Raw genomic sequence first — 22513 nt, forward strand, 5'->3', positions numbered from 1 at the left:
GACCTTGCTACCTATCATAACGTGCCAACCCCCAACCAGGACCATTCCAGCCAATCCTAAAGAACACACGGGCGATATCTAAGAGTCTACAAAGGTTCCATACACTAAGTAACTTTCCAGAAACCTGCAAACTCCGGATGGTTCCCTGGACCAGATAAGTCCTGAAACCCAGAGGGCCGAACCTCTCCATAATATCAGCTAGTTCCATCTCCCTACCCCATATTATTGACAGCCCCTTCCAACATGAGAAAAGTTAGAATGGCCATAGCCCAAATACCCCTAAAGAGAGGGATAGAAAGATCAAAGGTGATGGTGGAGTTATACAGAGAAGGTAGGGTTTAACAAATGAGTATGATTGCTGAACCATTATATTGATATTTCTCTTAGTCTCCATTATTTTAGAGCAGCTAGAAATAAAAACCTAAAATTGTGGAATTATAACCCATGTCAAACTTTGAAATCTGTTCTGCAACTAATTGTGGTGCTGTGCTTTGACATTTATTGCTTTTTTTGTATATATGTTATTTTTCTCAAAAAAAAAAAAAAGTCGATTGTGATAATAAAAAATATTTATTCCTTCTAGCCCCCAATGTTCTGGAGCAGCTAGAAGGAAAAATCTGAGATGATGGTATGGTAGTCCATGACAAACTCTGGGATCTGTCCTGTAACTACTTATTGAAGAGTGCTTTGAAAACCACTGCCTTTTTCTTTCTTTGCTTTGTATATATATGTTATATTATACAATAAAAAAGTTTTTTAAAAAGGCAAGCAACCTGGTGAGATTTCGGGTACCTGGAGGGTGCCTTGCTGATGCCCCCCCCATCCCCAGGGAGCCGGGCAGAGCCTCCCCCAGCTATTCCGTGGAGCAGGGAAGGGGGCCCTGCATGGAGCTCTTGCGGGACTAGGAGGTCCTGGGACCCCGCCCCGGGAGCCCAGTGCTGGGGGAGCAGCCAGGGTAGGGGGGCGATCACAGAGCTCCAGCTCCCAGGAGAGGTTGACAGGAGGGAAAGGAAAGGCATGGCAGGGTCTGAGGGAAGGGCAGGGCCATCTGTCTGAGCCCGTCCCGCCCACAGGGGCCAAAGTCTCTGGCCAACCCAACCATTTTTAAAGTTAGGTTCATTGAGGCATAATTCACATATGGGAAAAGCCACCCTTGCTTAGTCTAGTTCTATGAGTTTTGATAAATGCCTGCAGTCATGTCTCCACCACTATAATCAAAGCCTAGAGCAGTTCAAGCCCCACTAGTTCCCTGTCCTGTCCCTCCGTGGCCCCCTCTCCCCCTCCCCCACCCCCACCCCGGCCCCTGCAACCACCGATCTCTTCTCCATCCCTATAGTTTTGCCTTTTCCAGTCTATGATATAAATGGAATCATAGCCCTTTTTGTTTTACAGCTGATATTATTTAAAAAACAGGCCCTTTCCCAAAGTGCATTCAGCACATGTGCATTTTTATATGAAGACATAAATGAATGGCGTCGAGGTACAGTGGGGGTCAGGCAGCTATCAAATCCTAGCCTTTTGAGTCTGGTTTCTTTTCACTCAGCATCACATATTTGAGATTTGCCCATTTTTTTGCATGCATGAGTAATTTGTTCCTTTCTGTTGCTGTGTACTACTCTACTGTACAGCTGCATCATGGAATGCTTATCCATTTACCAGAAGGACATTTGCTGCGTTGTTGTTGTTGTCTTTTCCCAATTTGGGGTGATTATGAATAAAGCCGCTATAAGCGTTGATGTTCCGGTTTTTGTGTGAGCATAAATTTTCATTTCTCTGGGATAAATACCTGGAATTGGGTCACTAGGTCATATGGTAAGTGTATGATTAACTTTATGAGAGACTACCATGCTGTTTTGCTGAGTCGCTTTGCCGTTTGCATTCTCACCAGCAGTATGCAGGTTCTACTTGCTCTGTGATCTCATCTGCATTTGGTATGGATATTTTTATATTGTTTTGTCTTGATCTTAGGAATTCTGCTAGGTTTGTTATTTAGAACCTTTTAAATTTTATGAATGTATCATGATAGCAAAAAATGTGGAAACAACCTAAATGTCCAACAGCTGATGAATGGATCAAGAAAATGTAGTATCTCCATACAGAGGAATACTATTTAGCCACAGGAAAAGGACAAAAAAATGAATGAAGTACTGAAACATGCTACAACATGGATGAACCTTGAAGACTTTATATTAAGTGAAAGAAGCCAAACCCACAAGGCCACATATTGTGTGGTTCCATTTATATGATGTATCTACAATAGGCAAATCCATAAAGATAGAAGTAGATTAGTGGTTGCACGGGCTGGGGGAGAGTGAAGTGGGAAGTGACTGCCAGTGGGTATAGATTTCCTTTTGGGGTGATGAAAATGTTCTGGTATCATATTGTGGTAATGGTTGCAAAAACTCTATGAACGTAAAGAAATAGGGGCCTATAGTAATAAAGATTCTACACACGGGTGGCCATTAAAGCACCCACTATGTGCCAGGTGCTGTACGACCACTTCAAAGTCCCAGGGGCAGGTGCTGTCGTGGGAAGGACACCCTCTGGGCAGTCTGAAAGCCTGCGTTTGAATCCTGACTCTGTTATGAACTTGCTGTGGGACCTTGGGAACATCACCCTGTCTCTCTGTGCCTCCATCTATTCATCATAAATTGATAGAGCACTGTCTCCTTGCAGGACTTGGTGTGAAAACCAAATGAGAGATCAGGCCTCAACTCGAGATAAAAACGAAGTTACTCTGACTGGGACTCAGGTAAATCACAATGCAGGATAAAAGACGGCAGTGTATGTACTCTAGACCTCCACCTACTGTCTGAGACCAAAGGCAGAGAGTTTATTGGGTCTAAAACCTAAATTTTCTGTAACACACAATCTAAATCAACCTGTCTGGATAGTTCATTTAAACAACCCAAACTCCTGGAGCCCAGAATGGGAACAAAGCCTTGTAATTCTCTGTAGCTTAAGGTAATACCCAGATACATCTCAGATTACAGTAGGCTGATAATTAAAAAGTATTGGTAGAATGGGGTGGGCCACAGTGGCTCAGCAGGCAGAGTTCTCGCCTGCCATACCAGAGACCTGGGTTCAATTCCCAGTATCTGCCCATGCAAAACAATAAAAGTATTGGTAGAGTAAAGGGAGCACTAGAGACAGATATGAAAAGATGGGAGAGAGAGGTGTGGAGAAGAGGGTAGAAATGACAACTATCAGTAAAGGGAGAAAGAAGAAAAATTAGATATAGCATATAAAATTCAAAAGGCAAAATGGTAGAAGAAAGTACTATCTGTACAGTAATAACACTAAATTTTAATGGATTAAACTCCCCAATCAAAAGACATAAACTGGCAGAATGGATTAAAAAACAGTACCCATCTATATGCTGTCTACAGGAAACATTTCTTAGACCCAAGGATAAACATAGGTTGAAAGTGAAAGGTTGGGAAAAGATATTTCATGCAAATAACAATCAGAAAGAGCAGGATACTAATATCCAACAAATTAGACTTCAAATTTAAAACAGTTAAAAGAGACAAAAAAGGACACTATGTATTAATAAATGGAACAATTCATCAAGAAGACATAACAGTCAATTCAAAATATAATGGAGAGGCTGGAGGGAACTGCCTGAAAATGTACAGCTGTGTTCCAGTAGCCATGTTTCTTGATGATGATGATACTGATAGAGCTTTCACAATGTGACTGTGATAGTGAAAACCTTGTGTCTGATGCTCCTTTTATCTACCTTGTCAACAGACAAGTAGAACATATGGAATAAAAATAAATAATAGGGGGAACAAATGTTAAAATAAATTTAGTTTGAAATGCTAGAGGGGTAAGGGGTATGGTATGTATAATCTTTTTTTGTCTGTTTTTGTTTTATTTCTTTTTCAGTTGTCTTTTTATTTCTTCTTTTGAATTGATGTAAATGTTTTAAGAAATGATGAATATGCAACTAAGTGATGATATTGTGAATTACTGATTATATATGTAGAATGGAATGATCATATGTTAATATTTCAGTTCGCTTGTTAAATTTTTTAATTAATAAATAAATTTTAAAAATTAAAAAAATAATAAATTTAGTTTGAAATGCTAGTGATCAATGAAGGCGAGGGGTAAGAGGTATGGTATATATAATCTTTTTTTTCTGTTTTCATTTTATTTCTTTTTCTGTTGTCTTTTTATTTCTTTCTCTAAATTGATGCAAATGTTCTAAGAAATGATGAATATGCAACTAAGTGATGATATTGTGAATTACTGATTTTATATGTACAATGGAATGATCACATATTAATGTTTTAGTTCATTTGTTAATTTTTTAATTAATAAATAAATTTTAAAAACAACACAATGCCTAATATACAATAGAAACCCAATAAATAACATATCAAAGGAATACTGAAAAAATATGTCATAACAATTATAAATATTTATGTACTGAGCCAGAATTCTCCAAAATACGTGAGGCAAACACTGAAAAGAGAAATAGACACATCTACCATAATAGTTGGAGACTTCAATTCCCCACTCTCATCAACAGACAGAACATCTAGACAGAGGATCAATAAAGAAACAGATTTGAATATACAATAAATGAGCTAGACTTAACAGACATTTATAGAACATTACACCTCACAACAGCAGGATACACCTTTTTCTCAAGTGCTCATGGATCATTCTCATGGATAGACATATGCTGGGTCACAAAACAAGTCTCAACAAATTTAAAAAAGATTGAAATCATACAAAATACTTTCTCAGATCATAAAAGAATGAAGGTGGAAATCAATAATAGGTAGAGACCCAGAAAATTCACATGTATGTGGAGGCTCAATAACACATTCTTAAACAACCAGTGGGTCAAGGAAGAAATTACAAGAGAAATCAGTAAATATCTCGAGGCAAATGAAAATGAAAACACAACATATCAAAATTTATGGGATGCAGAAAAGGCAGTGCTAAGAGGGAAATTTATTACCCTAAATGCCTATATCAAAAAAGAAGAAAGGGCAAAAATCGAGGAATTAGCTGTCCACTTGGAAGAAGTAGAGAAAGAACAGCAAACTAACCCCAAAGCAAGCAAAAGAAAAGAAATAATGAAGATTAGAGCAGAAATAAATGAAATTGAGAACATGAAAACAATTGAGAAAATCAACAAAACCAGAAGCTGGGTTTATGAGAAAATCAATAAGATTGATGGACCCTTAGCAAGATTGACAAAAAGAAGAAGAGAGAGGATGCAAATAAATAAGATCAGAAATGGAAGAGGAGACATAACCACTGACCCCACAGAAATAAAGGAAGTGATGACAGGATACTATGAACAATTTTATGCTAATAAACACGACAATGTAGATGAAATGGACAACTTTCTAGTCAGGTACGAACAACCAGCTTTGACTGAAGAAATAGATGAACTCAACAAACCAATCACAAGTAAAGAAATTGAATCAGTCATTAAGAAGCTCCCCAAAAAGAAAAGCCCAGGACCAGACGGCTTCACATGTGAATTCTACCAAACATTCCAGAAGAATTAGTACCAATCCTGCTCAAACTCTTCAAAAATATTGAAGAGGAGGGAAAGCTACTTAATTCATTCTATGAAGCCAACATCACCCTCATACCAAAGCCAGACAAAGATATTATAAAAAAAGAAAACTACAGACCAATCTCTCTAATGAATATAGATGCAAAAATCCTCAACAAAATTCTAGCAAATCGAATCCAGCACCACATTAAAAGAATTAAACACCAAGACCAAGTAAGATTCATCCCAGGTATGCAAGGATGGTTCAACGTAAGAAAATCAATTAATGTAATACACCATATCAACAAATCAAAGCAGAAAAATCACATGATCATCTCGATTGATGCAGAAAAGGCATTTGACAAAATTCAACATCTTTTCCTGTTGAAAACACTTCAAAGGATAGGAACAGAAGGGAACTTCCTCAAAATGATAGAGAGAAATATGAAAAACCCACAGCTTACATCATTTTCAATGCGGAAAAACTGAAAACTTTCCCCCTAAGATCAGGAACAAGACAAGGATGTCCACTGTCACCACTGTTATTCAACATTGTGTTAGAAGTTCTAGCCAGAGCAATTAGACAAGAAAAAGAAATACAAGGCATCAAAATTGGAAAGGAAGAAGTAAAACTATCACTGTTTGCAGATGATATGATACTCTATGTCGAAAACCCCGAAAATCCACAGCAAAACAACTACAAGAGCTCATAAACGAGTACAGCAAAGTAGCAGTTTACAAGATCAACACTCAAAAATCTGTAGTGTTTCTATACACTAGTAATGAACAATCTGAGGGGGAAATCAAGAAAAAAATTCCATTTACAATTGGAACCAAAAGAATAAAATATTTAAGAATAAATTTAACTAAAGAGACAAAAGAGCTATACAAAGAAAGCTACAAGAAATTGTTAAAAGAAATCACAGAAGACCTAAATAGATGGAAGGGCATGCCATGTACATGATTGAAAGACTAAATATAGTTAAGATGTCAATTCTACCTAAATTGATTTACAGATTCAGTACAATACCAATTAAAATCCAAAAAACTTACTTTTTAGAAATAGAAAAACCAACAACCAAATTTATCTGGAAGGCCAGGGTGCCCCAAATAGCTAAAAGTATCCTGAGGGAAAAAAATGAAGTTGGAGGTCTCATGCTACCTGACTTTAAGGTGTATTATGAAGCTATAGCAGTCAAAACAGCATGGTACTGATGTAAAGATAGATACACTGACCAATGGAATAGAAAAGAGTGTGCAGATATAGACCCTCTCATCTATGGACAATTGATCTTTGATAAGGCAGTCAAGCCAACTCACCTGGGACAGAACAGTCTCGTCAATAAATGGTGCTTAGAGAACTGGATATCCATATGCAAAAGATTGAAAGAGGATCCATATCTCACACCCTATACAAAAATGAACTCAAAATGGTTCAAAGACCTAAACATTAGATCTAAGACCATAAAATTGTTAGAAGAAAATGTAGGGAAATATCTTATAAATCTTATATTAGGAGGTGGCTTCCTAGACCTTATACCCAAAGCATGAGCATTGAAGGAAGAAATAAAGAAATGGGAACTCCTCAAAATTAAAAACTTTTGCACATCAAAGAACTTCGTCAAGAAACTAAAAAGACAGCCTACACAATGGGAGGCAATATTTGGAAATGATATATCAGATAAAGGTCTAGTACCCAGAATTTATAAAGAGATTGTTCAACTCAACAACAGAAAGACAACCCAATTACAAAATGGGCAAAAGACTTGAACAGACACTTCTCAGAAGAGGAAATACAAATGGCCAAAGGGCACACGAAGAGATGCTGAACTTCCCTGGCTATTAGAGAAATGCAAATCAAAACCACAATGAGATATCATCTCACACCCACCAGAATGGCCATTATCAACAAAACAGAAAATGACAAGTGCTGGAGAGGATGTGGAGAAAGAGGCACACTTACCCACTGTCGGTGGGAATGTCAAATGGTACCACTGCTGTGGAAGGCAGTTTGGCAGTTCCCCAAAAATCTAAATATAGAATTGCCATATGACCCAGCAATACCATTGCAAGGTATCTTCTCAGAGGACATGAGGGCAGAGACAAAAACAGACATTTGCACACCAATGTTTATAGCAGCATTATTTACAATTGCGAAGAGATGGAAACAGCCAAAATGTCCATCAACAGATGAATGGCTAAACAAACTATGGTGTATACACATAGCGGAATATTACGCAGCTGTAAGACAGAGTAAAGTTATGAAGTATGTAACAACATGGATGGACCTTAAGGACATTATGCTGAGTGAGATTAGCCAGAAACAAAAGGACAAATACTGTATGGTCTCACTGATAGGAGCTGACATTAGTGAATAAACTTGGAGAATTTCTTTGGTAACAGAGACCATCAGGAGATAGAAATAGGGTAAAAGATTGGGTAATTGGAGCTTAAGATACAGACTGTGCAACAGGACTGAATGTAAAAACTCAGAAATGGACAGCACAATACTACCTAACTGTAATACACTTATGTTAAAACACTGAATGAAGCTGAATGTGAGTATGATAGAGGGAGGAGGGCTGGGGGCACAAATGAAATCACAAAGAAAGATAGATGATAAAGATTGAGATGGTATAATCTAGGAATGCCTAGAGTGTATAATGATAGTGACTAAATGTACAGATTTAAAAAATGTTTTTGCATGGGAAAGAACAAAGGAATGCCATTACTGCAGGGTGCTGAAAATAGATGGTAATTAATATTTTAAAATTTCAACGTATGTGTGAGACTGAAGCAAAAAATGTTTATTTAGTACAAAATTTATATTTTGACTAGTGCATTTCCTAATATAACTTATGTAGATAGCTTAATTGAGCACCATAAGTACATGGAACCTTGAGTAGGACGTGAGATTTTATAGGTTTGTCCAGAGTGATGCCCCGATAAATCCCAGAGTGATTTGATCAGTGAACAAAAAAGTATTTGCAAAGTCCTCATTGGGGAATGGTGAGAACGGGGGAAAATTCAATCTTCCCAAGTTGAATTCTTGATATTCTCAAAAGCAGTGTGGACAACCAAAGCTATAGGCTGAGCCCCCAGTCTTTGGGTTTATCCATATGAAACTTAACACCACAAGGGATAGGTCAAGGCTACTTAAAATTAGGCCTAAGAGTCACCCCCAAAAGAACCTCTTTTGTTGCTCAGATGTGGCCTCTCTCTCCAGTCAACACAACAAGCAAACTCACCACCCTCCCCCTGTCTATGTGGGACATGACTCCCAGGGGTGTGGAACTTCCTGGCAACGTGGGACAGAAATCCTAGAATGAGCTGACTCTCAGCATCAAGGGATTGAGAAAATCTTCTCGACCAAAAGAGGGAAGAATGAAATGAGACAAAGTGTCAATGGCTGAGAGATTCCAAACAGAGTCGAGAGGTTATCCTGGAGATTATTCTTTCGCATTAAGTAGATATCACCTTGTTATTCAAGATGTAATAGAGAGGCTGGAGGGAACTGCCTGAAAATGTACAGCTGTGTTCCAGTAGTCATGTTTCTTGAAGATGATTGTATAATGATATAGCTTTCACAATGTGACTGTGTGATTGTGAAAACCTTGTATCTGATGCTCCTTTTATCTACCTTGTTAAAGATGAGTAGAACATATGGAATAAAAATAAATAATAGGGGGAACAAATGTTAAAATAAATTTAGATTGAAATGCTAGTGATCAATGAAAGGGAGGGGTAAGGGGTAAGGTATATATAAATTTTTTTTCTGTTTTTGTTCTATTTCTTTTTCTGAATAGATGCAAATGTCCCAAGAAATGACCATGATGATGAATATGCAACTATGTAATGATATTGTGAATTACTGATTATATATGTAGAACGGAATGATCAAAATAGGAATGTTTGCATTTGTTTGGTGCTTTTTGGTATTTAAAAAAAATTAAATTAAATTAAAAAGTTAAAAAAAAGAAAGAAAGAAAGAAACATGGCTGCTGGAACACAGCTCTACATATTCAGGCAGTTCCCTCCAGTCTCTCCACTTCCTCTTGGATAACAAGGTGATATCTACTTAATAAGTAAGAATAACCTCCAGGATAACTTCCCCACTCTGTTTGGAATCTCTCAACCATTGACACTTTATTTTGTCTCTTTCGCCTCTTTTGCCTCTTTTGTTGCTCAGATGTGGCCTCTCTCTCCAGCCAACACAACAAGCAAACTCACCGCCCTCCCCCTCTCTACATGGGACATGACTCCCAGGGGTGTGGACCTTCCTGGCAACATGGGACAGAAATCCTAGAATGAGCTGGGACTTAGCATCAAGGGATTGAGAAAACCTTCTTGACCAAAAGGGGGAAGAGCGAAATGAGACAAAATAAAGCGTCAATGGCTGAGAGATTTCAAACAGTGTCGAGAGGTTATCCTGGAGGTTATTCTTACCCATTAAATAGATATCACCTTGTTAGTCAAGATGTAGTGGAGAGGCTGGAGGGAACTGCCTGAAAATGTAGAGCTGTGTTCCAGTAGCCATGTTTCTTGAAGATGATTGTATAATGATATAGCTTTCACAATATGACTGTGTGATTGTGAAAACCTTGTGTCTGATGCTTCTTTTATCTACCCTTGTCAACAGACAAGTAGAGCATATGGAATAAAAATAAATAATAGGGGGGAAATGTTAAAATAAATGTAGCAGATTGAAATGCTAGTGATCAATTTTTTTTAAATGTTAAACAAACAAACAAAAAAGCATTAGGAAAGTCCCTTGAAAAAAAAAAAGAAATGCTAGTGATCAATGAAAGGGAGAGGTAAGGGTTATTGTATGTATGAAGTTTTTTCTGTTGTCTTTTTATTTCTTTTTCTGAATTGATGCAAATGTTCTAAGAAGTTATCATGATGATGAATATGCAACTATGTGATGATACTGTGAATTACTGATTATATATGTAGAACGGAATGATCATATGTTAAGAATGTTTGTTTGTTATTATATTTTTAATTAAATAATTAATTAAAGTAAGAAAAAAGTATTAGTAGAATGATGTTGAAATCATTATTCTTCCCATTTACTTGAAATTACTCAAGGCTTAAAATGCTTTTGGAATTTGTTTTGTTTCCCAAAATTGAAATCTGGTCACTTAAAAAAATGTGTTGTAGAGTCCCTTGAGGGTCTGAAGGAAATAAAAAATGGAACTATTAAATTTTCCCATCTGGGAAGCCTTAGGTGCCCTCTCAACCACTAGGGACTCCCAAGAAAATAAGCCAAGCCCTTAACTTTAAAACTTGTCCTTATGAAACTTATTTCTTAGTAAAGAAGCTAAAACTTCCCATAACAAGGTCTAAGAATTGCTTTCAGGAAGTCTTTTAGTAGCTCAGATGTGGCATCTCTCTAAACCCAATTCTTCAAGAAAAATTGTTGTCCTCCCACTATGTGGTACCAGCCATTTCAGAAGTGAAAATCTCCCTGATAAAATGGAGTGTGATTCCCAGGGATGAGTCTGGCCCTGGCACCATGATTTCAACAATGCATTCTTGAACGAAAAGGGGGAAGAAGTGTAATAAAATAAGGCATCAGTGGCCAAAAGAAATTAAATGGAGTGAAGACACCCAAATCAATAGGCCCAGCTCTTGATCTTGAGGCTTGCTCTTGTAGAAGCTTATGTATGTTCTTAGCCTACCTATAGGTGTGCCTAGGAGTTACTTCTGGAGAGCCTCTTTTGTTGCTCAGATGTGGCGTCTCTCTCTCTCTAAGCCCAACTCTGCAAGTGAAATCATTGCCCTCTCGTCTATGTGGGATATGATGTCCAGGGGTGAAAGTCTCCCTGGAAGTGTGGGAGATGACTCCCAAGGATGAGACTGGTCCTGACACTGTGGGATCAACAATGCCATCCTGACCAAAAAGGGGAAAAGAAGTATAACAAGTAAGAGAGTTCAAATAGAGTTGAGAGGCTACTCTGGAGGTCACTCTTATGTAAGCTTCAGTTAGACATTGCTACCTATCATAACTTGCCAAACCCCAACCAAAACCATTCCAGGAAATCCTAAAGAACACCTAGGGCAATATATAAGATTCTACAAAGATTCCATGCACTAGGTAACTTTCCAGAAAACTACAACCTCCAGATGGGTCCATGGACTAGATAAATACTGAAATGTAGAAGTGCCAACCTCTCCAGAATATCAAATAGTTCCATCCCCCTATCCAATATTATCGACAGACCCTTCCAACATGAAAAAGTAAGAATGGGCATAGCCCAAATACCCCTAAAGAGTAGGAGAAAGATCAAAGGTGATGGTGAAGTTATGCAGAGAAGGTAGGGTTTAACAAATGAGTATGATTGTTGAACCACTTTGCTGCAGCACTATGAAGCAGAGTCCACAAGCCAGTGACCTTTTGGAGATGAAGAAGGAAAATGCCTCCCAGGGAGCTTCATGAAACCAGAAGCCAGGAGAGAAAGCTAGCAGATGATGCCATATTCGCCATGTGCCCTTCCAGCCGAGAGAGAAGCCCTGACTGTGTTCACCATGTGCCTTCTCACTTGAGAGAGAAATCCTGAACTTCATCGGCCTTCTTGAACCAAGGTATTTTTCCCTGGATGCCTTTGATTGGACATTTCTATAGACTTGTTGTAATTGAGACATTTTCTCAGCCTTAGAACTGTAAACTAGCAACTCATTAAATTCCCTTTATTAAAGGCCATTCTGTTTCTGGTATATTGCATTCCAGCAGCTAGCACACTAGAATACACTTCTAGTCTCCAATATCTTAGAGCAGCTAGAAGAAAAACCTAAAATTATGAAATTGTAACCCATACCAAACTCAGAAATCTGTTCCACTACTAAATGTTGCTATATGCTTTGAAATTTATTGCTTTTTTGTATATATATTATTTTTCACAGAAAGGAAAAAGAAGTTGATTGTGATGGTAAATGCAGTTACATGATGATACTGTGAACCATTGACTGTACACGCTGGATGATTACATGGTGTGTGAATATATAATATATAACAACTGTTAAAAAGCCAGAACAGCCATTTCCCAAAGGTCCCTATAGATTGGGAGAAGGATTAAAGGCGAAGGAGGAAGTATAACTGAGAAAACTGAGATTTAACAAAAGAGTATAGCTGTTGAATCACTATATTAATATTCCTTCTAGCCCCCAGTGTTTTGGAGCAGCTAGAAAGAAAAAGTCTGAAATGATAGAATGGTAACCCATGACAAATTCTGGGATCTGTTCTGTAACCACTTGTTGAAATATACTTTGAAAATTGTTGCTTTTAATCTTTCTTTGCTTTGTGTGTGTGTGTGTGTGTGTGTGTATTTATATATATATTATATTATTTAAAAAGCTTTTTGAAAACATGGGCCAAGAGGCTATTCTGGAGACTGCTCTTATGCAGTTAGTGCTGCTGCCATGTTTGCTAAACCCCAATCAACATCATTCTTGTTGACGTTTTGAGAACACCTCGGGCTAAAACTGGGACTCTATAAAGGTTTGATTCGTTAGGTTTGCCTTCCTGGAACATACAATTCCTGGAGGGTTCCTGGGTCAGGTAAATCCTGAAACTCAGAGGGGCCAGCCTCTCCAATATTTTCAATTAATTATAGCCTCCTATCCTTTAGTGCGGACACCGCTTCTCAATATGACAATGTCAGAACAAGAATTGCCCAATGATCCCTATAGATGGGAAAATGGATTAAAGGAGAAGGAGGAGATATAATAGAGAAAATGGGGTTTAACAAACAAGTATGGTTGCTGAATCATTATGTTAATATTCCTTCTAGTTCCAGTGTTCTGGAGCAGCTGGAAGGAAAAATCTGAGATGATGGAATGGTTGCCCACGAGAAATTCTGGGATCTGTTCTGTAACTACTTCTTGAAGTGTGCTTTGGAAATTATTGCTTTTTTTTCTTTGCTTTGTATATAGGTTATATCTTACAAAAAAAAGGTTTAAAAAAAAAAGCATTGGTAGAGCCCCTTGAGGGACTGAAGGAAAAAAAAATGGCATTATTACACTTTCCCATCTAGGAAACCCCAGATACCCTCTCAACTACTAGGGACTCTCAAGAAGCCTAATAACATTTTTATTTTATTATAACATTGATTTTGAGACTTGTCCTTATGAAACTTATTTCTGTAGAGGAGAAGCTAAGACTACCCATAACGAAGCCTAAGAGTTGCTGCCAGGAAACCTTTTTTGTTGCCCAGATGTGGCCTCTCACTTAAGCCCAACTCTGCAAGTAAAATCACTACCCTCCCCCCTACATGGGATCTGACATTCAGGAGTGAAAGTCTCTCTGACAACGTGGGGCATGACTCCCAGGTATGAGTCTGGCCCTGGCACCATGGGATTGACAATGCCTTCTTGACCAAAAGAGGGAAAAAAGTATAATAAAATAAGGCATCAGTGGCTAAGAGAGATCAAATAGAGTCCAACCGGCTATTCTGGAGGCTACTCTTTTGCAAGCTTCACTTAGATAGTGCTAGTTGCCATGGTTTGCTAACCCCAACCAACATCACTCCTGTTAACTCTCAAGAATGCCTAGGACTCAAACGGAGACTCTATAAAAGTTTCATGCACTTCATTTGCTTTCCTGGAACCTATAATTTCTAGAAGGTTCCTAGGCCAGTTAAATCCTGAAGTCTGGAGAGCTCAGCCTCTCCAAGATTATCAACTAATTACAACCCCCTATCCTTTAGTGTCAACACCCTTTCTCAGCATGAAAAAGTCAGAACAGACATTGCCTAACAATCCCTATAGATTGGGAAAGTGATCAAAGGAAAAGAAGGATTTAATAAATAAGTATGACTGCTGATTCACTCTATTGATATTTCTTTTAGCCGCCAGTGTTTTGGAGCAGCTAGCAGGAGGAATCTGAAATAATGGAATGGTAATCCATACCAAACTCTAAAATCTGTTCCGTAACTACTTGCTGAAATGTAGTTTGAAAAGTTTTGCTTTTTCTTTCTTTCCTTTGTATGTATGTTATATTTCCCATTTAAAAACATTAAAGGGGGGGGTAGGAGTGGGAAAGCTCCTGGCCCACCATGGGTATTACATAGCTGGAAATTGTTACTGTGTATACCCTTTATGTAGCTAGCCTCCTGGGATCATTTGTTTCAGGTTGCTTCTGACTTCATCATATATTTGAAATCAATGCCCTGCCACCTCGCCCCTCACATCATCTCTCTGCTGAGTGATTTCCAGAGCCTGCCAGCTGCTCTCCCTAGTGGCCACTCTCCACACAACAGCCAGAGGGGTTCTACATTTGAAAACCTATCCAGTCCTGTCACCCTGCAGACAACCCTCCAGTGGCATCACAGTTAGAACTCTACCTGATACACCCTTCTGTATCTGGCCTCTAGCTGCCTCTCAGAGCTCAACTTTTCCCTTTCCCTGACTCTCCTCTCTCCCTTGGCACACTCCCACCTCAGGACCCTTGCACCTGCTACTCCTTCACACTGGAACATTCTTCCCCGTAGAAACCTATGTGGCACACTCCTTCACTTCACTGAGGTCTCTGCCTCAATGTCCCTTCTCAGAGAGGCTTCCCTGTCCACCCCACCATACCTAGCTCACACATTGCTTTGCAGAAGTTACTAAGCTACATTATACTCTATTACCTTTTTGTGTTCTCCTTCAAACATCCTTCTTGCCACAGTGGACCCAAGGATGAGGAAGTGGGAGTTTGAAAGCTTGGGTCCCTCCACATCAAGGCCAGGGACCTTCTCTGCAGCCCATGTCTGTAGCCTCAGAACACACACTGGACTCACAAGCAGACCTGCTCAGAAAATGCACAGGGAGGGGTGGGCACTGAAACTGGGCAGCAAGGAAGGCAGTGAGGGAAGACTGGTCACTATGGGGCTCCATCCCAAACTGCCCCCCAAGGTCAGGATGCTGAGTCCAGCTAGGGAGAAGATCTTTGCAGAATCCAGTGAGCTCGGAGCACAGAAGCAAGCGAACCTCAGACTTCTCTCTCTCTCTCTCTCTCTCCCTCCCTCCCTCCCTCCCTCCCTCCCCCTCCCTCCCTCCCTCCCTCCCTCCCTCTCTCTCTCTCTCTCTCTCTCTCTCTCTCTCTCTCTCTCTCTCTCTCTCTCTCGCTGATCTTTGGTGCTAAGCATTTTTCTTTCATCATCCCATTTTCTCCCCACAACAATCCCCAGACAAACAACCCCAGCATCCCATTCACAGACAGACCCTCATGCTCACCTCTTCCCAACTCCATGTTTACTGAGGTCACCTTGATAGCTTGAAATTGGCCAGAGTGGGAATACTGACAGCATGGAAATTGGCAGACGCTAGAAATCAGCCCCTCTCATCCCCTGCTGTCACCACTCCCCTCCTTAAACAAAGAGCTGGTTGTTAAATTTTTACCAGCACAGCACCGGACGGGAGTCTGGCATTCTCAGGAGATTAAGTGGAGCCACTTCCGTCCACCTGTCCACATCTTGAACTTCCAACCAAACCAGAACCCTTTGAGGGTGGACGAGGTGCCTTGTTCACCCCCCTTCTCCCCTGCCTGTCCTTGCTCTCTGTCCTAGGTCAGCCCTGGCTGGATTTCGGCCTGTGCGAGCTGGTGACCTCCTGCACATTGCAAGCCGAGGAGGGGGTGAGAGCACCTTCCACCCATGCTCCCGGCCTGATCCTAACTCCACTGGCCACCCCAGCCCCACTGTCACCACTGCTGGGCAGGGGACAAATGCTGATGTGCCAGAGCCACTTTTCTGAATTTTTCTTCTCACCCTCTCTTCTGCATGTTGCTCTCATTTCCCATCTTTGCCATCGTGCCCCTGCCTCACTCTCTTACCTCTAAGAATACAAGCAAGAGCTAACTTTTAGTGACCACTTACTGTGTGCGTTCCAGGTGTTTGCATATTTTAGTCCTTGTGCCAGCTCCATTTTACAGGTGAGGATGGGGAGGCATAGAGAGGCTCAGCCACTTGCCCAAAGTCCCGCCCACTGCTGGTCAGCGGGGACTCCAGGTACTCTGCTGCCTTCCTGGGAAGCGACAGTAAGCACATTGGACTTCGAATGCTACAACATGGGTTTGAGTCCTGGCTGTCACCTCCTTGTGACTTTGCTCTCTTAAGTCTCAGCTTCCTTCCTCATTCATAAAATAGGATGACCAGCATGTGCCCTGTCCCCTCCCAGGGTGGTTTCAAGGTCAAATGATAGAATGGATGTAAAAGGCACTGAAAATAGTAAAATGCTCAGCAGATGAGTGAGTTGTCATTACATGGTTCTGTTTTCCAATTTTTATGGTTTCTTTCTCGCCTCTCAGTGTTCTTCCTTGAGTTTGGGTGACTCAGAACAATTCCCTGTCTATGAGTGATGCCGGGCAAGATCCCAGGAGCCCAGGGGCTCAGCAAATGTTTCTTCTGTTCCCCAGTTCGCCAGTGAGTTTTTTTTTTTATTTCTCCTGCCTTTTGGGGAGACTCAGCTCACATCTCCCTGAGTCAAGCCCAGCCCAGCTCAGGGAGTGGCGGTGTTCTCCCCAGCAGGTTTCTAATGCGCCAAGACCAGGCACTCTTCCCTTTGCAGAGACTAGCTCGAGTAAACTGTTCAGAAATTTTTGCGGAGCAAAAATAAATCTGGGTCTGACTTTATTTTTCTTTTTATGAAAATTGTTTTTAAGCTACTTACTTTTTCATCAAAACACATCACTTTTTCCCAAAATATAACTTACAATAAACTGCACAGATCTTAAGTGCAGCAGCTTGATGCTTTTCCACGTGACTGCCCACGTAAGCGCCACTCAGACCAAGGCAGAATATTTCCCGTATCCCAGGGGGTTCCTCTGTGCCCCGCCCCCAGTTACTACCAGTCCCACGGTATTGATTTATTTTTGAATAAGTAATACATTCACATAGTGCAACATTCGATAGGGTCAAAGGGCAATCTGCGAAAAATTTCCCTCCCATCCTGCTATCTGACACCAATTTTTCCTCCTGGGAGTCAATATTATTGGTTTCTTCCAAACATAAGATAGATGTGTGTGTATGTGCATAATAGTATATCTAATACAATACGCATATGTATGTCTATATATCTGTATGTCTATATATATATATATATATATATAATATGCATTTTTCCCCCTTTTAAAATAAAAAGTACTCAACTATCCAATTGTTCTGCATCATTTTTTTTTCCACTTGGCGATATATCTTATAGCGCTAAAATCATTCTAATGATTAGCAAATGACTCTCTTTACCCGCCTACAGAAAAAAACTTGATTTATAAAGATCTAAACTTTCATTACCAAACAATTCTATAATCTGAGCACCTAATCCTGCTAAATGCAACTCAATCAAGAAAATGTGATTCATGTACATTTTCGGCAGCCTCCCCAATAAACCATCCTGCAAGGTTCTGTCTTACTGGTTTTATCTTTTCTTTTTATAGCTCTTATCAATAACAACAGCACTGGTTTATATTCTCAATAATTCATGAGCAATAAAGGACATGTCTGAGAGACCAAAAAAAAAAAAAATTGGAGCATAAACTGGAATATCTCAAAGATCTGAATTACTGGAGCTTATTAGGTTGCGGTGAACAGAAGAGGAAAGAAATATTTTGCACTTGCAGATGTAGTAAGCAGTTTTCCTGGATTAAGTGAATCCAATGGTGTCTGAACTTCCCCTGAGGGAAGGCAGGATGGGCCTGGCCAAGGGACAGCAGAAGGGGCCGGGCTTGGCTGTGGCTTCCAGGAAGCAGAGCAGGGGCCAGTCAGGAACTGGAGGGCTAGAATAGCCCAAACCAAAGTCCATCAGCAAGGCCACAGTGCAGAAACAGGGCCGTAACCCAGAGGCACAGCCAACAGGCTTAGGAGCTGCACTGGCTGAGAATGGGGTTAGGAGAAAAGTTGAGGGCACTGGGTGGTTGCCAGGAGTGAGGCCAAAGTTCATTGGTCTCTGGGTGCGTGTGTGGGCTGGGCTGACCCAGCCTGGGGGCGGTCAAGGGTGGGCCTTGCATGTGGTTCCCATGGAGAATTGTTACAATAATGGTCCCTGGTGAATCACTGCCCCATGTCCATGGCCCTTTGTCATGTGACTTTGCCATTTGGGCTTTCACGGGGTGGAACATATGTCTCACCTTCCTTTGAATCTAGGTCAGCCTTGTGACATGCTTTGACCAATACAGTGTGGAGTGATTCTGAGGCAGCGCTTCTGTTTTTGCTGCTCTTTTGGAGTGTTTCTTTTGTCACGTGTTGAAGCACCACATGAAAGACCAGGAAGAGAGAGGTGCCCAGTCTTCCCAGCCAGTCTAGGCCACCCAACCCTAGTTAAGCCATCCAAGAACTCGGGAGCTTGCACTATGGAAAGGCAGCTGCCATGCCGTGAGGATGCTCAAGCAGCCTTGTAGAGAGGCCCACAGCCTATAGCCAGTGCCAACTTGCCAGCCATATGAGTGAGCAACCTTAGAAATAAATCCTCCAGGCCCAGGTGAGGCTGCCAGCAACTGAAGGCAATGCCTGCCTGCAGCCAGGTGAGACCCCGAATGAGAAACGCCTGGCTGTGTCTTTTCCAAATTTCTGCCCAGAAATCATAACAGAAAATAAGTTTTATTGTTTTAAGCCACTAAGTTTTGGGGTAAATTGTTATATGGTCATATATACTGTGCTGGTTTGAAAATATGTATGTCCCCTAGAAAAGCCATGTTTTAATCAAAATCCCATTTCGTAAAGGCAGAATAATCCCTATGCAATACTGCATATTTGAAACTGTAATCAGATCATCTCCCTGGAGATGTGATTTAATCAAGAGTGGCTGTTAAACTGGATTAGGTGACGACATGTCTCCACCCATTTGAGTGGGTCTTGATAAATTTCTGGAGTCCTATAAAAGAGGAAACATTTTGGAGAATGGGAGATTTGAAGAGAGCAGAGAATGCTGCAGCACCACGAAGCAGAAAGTCCACGAGCCAGTAAACTTTGGAGATGAAGAAGGAAAATGTTTCCCAGGGAGCTCCATGAAACCGGAAGCCAGGAGAGAAAGTTAGTAGATGATACCGTATTCGCCCTGTGTCCTTCCAGCTGAAAGAAAAGCCCTGACTGTGTTTGCCATATGCCTTCTCATTTGAGAGAAACCCCGAACTTCATCGGCCTTCTTGCACCAAGGTATCTTTCCCTGGATACCTTAGATTGGACATTTCTATAGACTTGTTTTAATTGGGACATTTTCTCCACCTTAGAACTATAAACTAGCAACTTATTAAATTCCCCTTTTTAAAAGCCATTCTGTTTCTGGTATAATGCATTCCAGCAGCTAGCAAACTAGAACAAATATGCAACCATATGCCCATCAATAAGGGACTTGCTAAACAGTATGGTATGTCCACTTAAAGGAATATTATGCAGCTGTAAAAACAAAATTTAGAAAGGTTTCTATGTATGACATGGAAAGCTCTCCAAGATAATTTGTTAAGTGAAAAATGCAGACTGTAGAATACTTTATAGATGATACTACTGTTCATGGGGGAAAAAAATATATAGAGAGACAGAGATGTATACACATGTATATATACATATATACATAGATAAAGAGAATAATATATCCACAAAATCAAAATATCTCTGGGAAGAACACAAGACTTGGTAAAAATGACCGCCTCTGTGGAGAGGAACTGGGTGACTTGGGATGAGGGTAAGAAGATGCATTTTGAATTTTGAACCATGTGAATATATTATGGATAGATAAATTAATTGAGTAAATTGATATACTGTGGACAAACAAGAGGGATGTATGAGTTTTTTCTTTTTTCTTTTTGTTTCTTTTTCTGGAGTGATGCACATGTTCTAAAAATGATTATGGTGATGGCTACACAACTGTGTGATGATATTGTGATTGTATACTGTGGATGGACTGTATGTGTATGAAGATTTTTCAATAAAAATGTGTTTTAACAAAGGCACAGGTTTCATGGACATACACCAGAATTTCTCAGCCCATACACTGCTGACATTTTGGGACAGAGAATTCCTTGCTGTAGGGGACTGTCTTGCACATTGTAGAATTTTTGTAATATCCTAGGCTCCTCTGATCTTGATACTGAATGCCCTCAGTAGAATCACACCTCGGCTGGGACATACAAAATTACATTCAGGCACTGCCAGATGTCCCCTGGGACATTTACCCCTGGCTGCAAACGACTGATGTACATGAATTTAAGAATGTATCTATTTTCCATTTTCAATCTTGAGTTAATTTCCTTCCTTTATTATTTGCTATATTAAAATTCATAGATTCTCTTCAGTTTTCAGAATTCATTTGCTCACTATAGTTCAAACTAGTCTTACCTTTTAGAAACTGAGTTATGTCAGAAATACATGAAACTAAAACATCAAATATGAAAATAAGGAAAGAATTATGTGTACCTTATTTACAGAAACGTATAAGCTACAATACAATTGAGGGACATCTTAGAATCCTTTCGAATGGAAATCTTTTGTAAGTAATTTCAAGTGGGGAAATACTTTTCACTTATATCTGTAATGTTCAATTTCTTAAGATGTTGTGGTATGTTCATAGGTGTATATATATGATGTGTACTTTTATATGATTAAAGTTGTTATGAAAATAAAAATATTGAATACTTTTGGAAAAGTTAAAAAATATATATATGTTTTAAAACATGAAAATTAATTAATTAATAAAAGTTAAACGTTATAATGGGAATGTATAACACAGTGAATCTTGTGGTGGACAGTGTCCGTGATTAACTGTACAAATAAAAAAATGTTTTTTCATGAACTAGAGCAAATATATGACACTATTGCAAGGAGTTAATAATACAAGGGTAACAATTGCAAACTATGGACTGTAGTTGACGGTAAACTTTATAAATTATTTTTTCTTTTTTTTTGACAGTAGTATTTTTATTTATTTATTTATTTTTTGCATGGGCAGGCACCGGGAATTGAACCCGGGTTTCCGGCATGGCAGGCGAGAACTCTGCCTGCTGAGCCACCATGGCCCACCCTGACAGTAATATTTTATACTCCTTCAACGTAACAAATGTACTACACCAATACTATGGGTCAGTAATAGGGAAGGAGAAGGGGTATGGGAGGATTTGTGCTTTCTTTTTTATTCTTATTTCTTTTCTGGAGTAATGAAATGTTCTAAAATTGATTACGGGGTTGCATGCACAACTATGTGATGACACTGTGAGCCAGTGATTGTACACTTCAGACAGTTTGTGTGGTGTGTGAATATATCTCAATAAAACTTCATTAAAAATTTTTTTTGAAAGTTTCTAAATAGTAGTTTCTCAGCCAACTCAGAAATTTCACTTCTAGGAATTTATTTTTAGTAAATAATAAGGCTAAAGTTAAGCTGTGAGGATGTTATTGCAGCTCCATTTAATATCTTGAAAAAAGCAAAACAAATCACTTATTCAACATTGGGAAACTTGTTGAACAGCTTATGGCACCACACTCTGCCACCATCATGAAGGGTGTCATGTTACCCTTCAAACCTGCGAAGGGTTCACAATATAGTCAGTGATAAAAAGAAGTTATGAAATGGTACAGTGTGACCTTATCTTCAAATGGAGCTTAATTATATAAATGTAGCTCTCCATGTAGATTAAATCACACAGACAGCGAGAAAGATAGAGATGTCGAAACCAAAATATTAACAGGGATTATCTGTGGGGAAGTCCGTTGATTTCGTTTTCTTCTTGTTCATCCATTGGCATTTACAGCAACACACAGGCGCTACTTTTGTAAAAAGAAAGCACAGATGCTAAAAGTTACTTTATGGTTTAAGGATTCATGGATGAGCCTATAAATAGCACTCAGGACTGAGAAATTGAAACCTTGTTTAAAGATGACTATTTTCCACCTTGTTCTCATGCTCCTTCTATCCATGGTACGGACAGATGAGTAAAAAATATGGATTAAAAATAAATAAATAATAGGGGGAACAAATGTTAAAATAAATTGGGTTGAGGGAAATACTAGTGGTCAAGGA

Source organism: Tamandua tetradactyla, chromosome 5 (assembly GCF_023851605.1).
Source record: "Tamandua tetradactyla isolate mTamTet1 chromosome 5, mTamTet1.pri, whole genome shotgun sequence".
Lineage (NCBI taxonomy): Eukaryota > Metazoa > Chordata > Mammalia > Pilosa > Myrmecophagidae > Tamandua > Tamandua tetradactyla.